Raw genomic sequence first — 2,192 nt, 5'->3', positions numbered from 1 at the left:
CATCTAAACAAAAGCATTCAAGTAAGAAAAACAAATTTTATCACTTAAAAATCACTTCAGTGTGTTCATTACAAATAAATTGATTATTAAAACTGCAAAAGCAGTTCAATCAAGAGCAGCAAGTGATTCACTCTTTTCTTTTATCTTTTAATGCAAAACAGTAGAACAAATATAAGAAACAAATAGGCCTAGTGCATTACTTTTTCATTTTACATCTAAACAAAAGCATTCAAGTAAGAAAAACAAGTAATCAAATATAAAAATCACTTCAATATAAAATGAATTGTTCATTAAAACCACAAAAGCAGTTCAGTCAAGAGCAGCGATCTCTTCTTTTCTCGTTAGATTAACATTAATGAGACAGACGGACTATATTAAGACTTACTGTACTTCAGGGATCTAAACACAAGCTGGAAGAGGCTCTGCTGTTTTCAGGCAGATTCACTGACGCTCTGCAGGCTCTTAATGACTGGCTGTACAGAGCCGAGCCACAGCTGGCTGAAGATGTGTCTGTCTGTGGTGAAAAAGACCTGGTCAGCAATCTGATTGACAAGCACAAGGTACAGCAAGTCTCAGAGTCAATTTTCAAAAATTAGTTATTTTTATTGTTACATTCTCCATTAAAAGACCTTCATAATGATATATGAGTTGTTGGAATCGGACAAAAAAAATGAAAAACAGCAACACCTGTTTGAAGTCGATGAAGTTAGCAAAATCCATTTCGAGAAAAATCAAGTTAAAGTTTTCTGAAGGTTCCAAAGCAAAACCTAGCAACATTGCATCTTTTCCTCCAGGTCTTTTCTTAATAATCATTACTGCATTAATAATCACAATATTTCAGGGATCTAATATAATGTTACACATCAGATGTTTTCCCCAACAGTTCCCCAAACGTTGACTTCAGACATAACTGATTATGTTTGCGTGAATAGCCTAAATACTGTAATTCTGTGTATACAGTATGTGTATGTATCGGGATCTTTATGTGCGTGATTCATACGTCTGTCAGCACCGGCGCAAGAAGAGAGCAGAGAAAAAGGTACTGCTCTCAAAAAACATACAAATAAAGATAATTTTAGATGTTTAAATACTATTTGGAGCATTGGGGAGGGCTTAATTGACTCCTCATTTTTGTGAAAACCTCAAATTTGACCAAAATCGACATTTTCCACTTGTTTTGCATGTAGCTCAAAATTGGCCTTCCGTGCGCATTCCGACTCATTTTGCCAGCACGCAGGGCCGTGCACAGACCTTTTGAGGGGCATGTGCTGAAACTAAAAAAGGGCACCCCCCCACACACCACTGGTATATTTATTTCTCAGTGGTGTGCGGTGGTATTTTGAAATGAGGAGGCGAAGTCCTTTTTTTTTTTTTTATCAAATGTCAATTCTTGTCTCAGTCACATGTTCTTGGTTAAATAAACATTACTTACACTACCAGAAAACAACAACAAAAATATGTTTTTTTACATCAATATTATAGAATATGAATCAATATTCTGTTTATTAAAGCCAAGTATGAATCTCATCAAGTTAGTATTTTTAAGCATTTCACGTTTATTCCAAAAGAACTCAAGGCAGTAACAATTTAAACTATATATTTTATTTGTGAACTTATGTTCAGCTATCTTTTTAATAGTTAACTTTTAACTATTTTTGAATTATTCGGTTTGTCAGTCATCAAAGCTCAGTAAATACAGACAGAGATTTACTTTAAATTTCAACAAGCTGATTACTCACTAAAAACTCCCACAGATCAAGTTTTCAGACCATTTTAAGTCTTATTTTGACGTAACACAGTGGTTATATTTAAATGTATGAGTTGTTTACTTACTTTTTTAAATGAGTCTTCCCATTAATGCCAAACGTGGAACGCGCATGAACACAAGAGACAGGATTTTGCATAAACCAATCACAGCCGAACATAGCCAGTCATATCCAATCATATCGTGATGAAGGCATTGTCTCCTCTAATGTGATTTTCCCCCATTCATTCTCAATTACCCCCACAGCATGCTTTAGTTCAGGGGTAGGCAACGTCGGTCCTGGAGTGCCAATGTCCTGCAGTTTAGCTCCAACCCTGAAAAAACTCACCTGCCTGTAGCCTTAGTAATCTTGAAGACCTTAATTAGCTTGTTCAGGTGTGTTTGATTAGGGTTACAGCTAAACTCTGCAGGACATCGGCACTCCAGG

At 35.8% G+C, this 2,192-nt stretch overlaps 1 protein-coding gene across 1 annotated transcript in view; it reads left to right on the top strand.

The window, feature by feature from the left end:
• LOC107713903 (dystonin-like) overlaps positions 1-2,192 on the top strand; it is a 39,505-nt gene that overhangs the window by 27,833 nt on the left and 9,480 nt on the right. The gene's annotated exons all lie outside the window — the stretch shown is intronic.

Source organism: Sinocyclocheilus rhinocerous, unplaced genomic scaffold (genome assembly GCF_001515625.1).
Source record: "Sinocyclocheilus rhinocerous isolate Xijiao unplaced genomic scaffold, SAMN03320098_v1.1 scaffold1470, whole genome shotgun sequence".
Lineage (NCBI taxonomy): Eukaryota > Metazoa > Chordata > Actinopteri > Cypriniformes > Cyprinidae > Sinocyclocheilus > Sinocyclocheilus rhinocerous.
The sequence above is the reverse complement of the archived record's forward strand: the minus strand, read 5'-3'. Positions and strand labels throughout refer to the sequence as shown.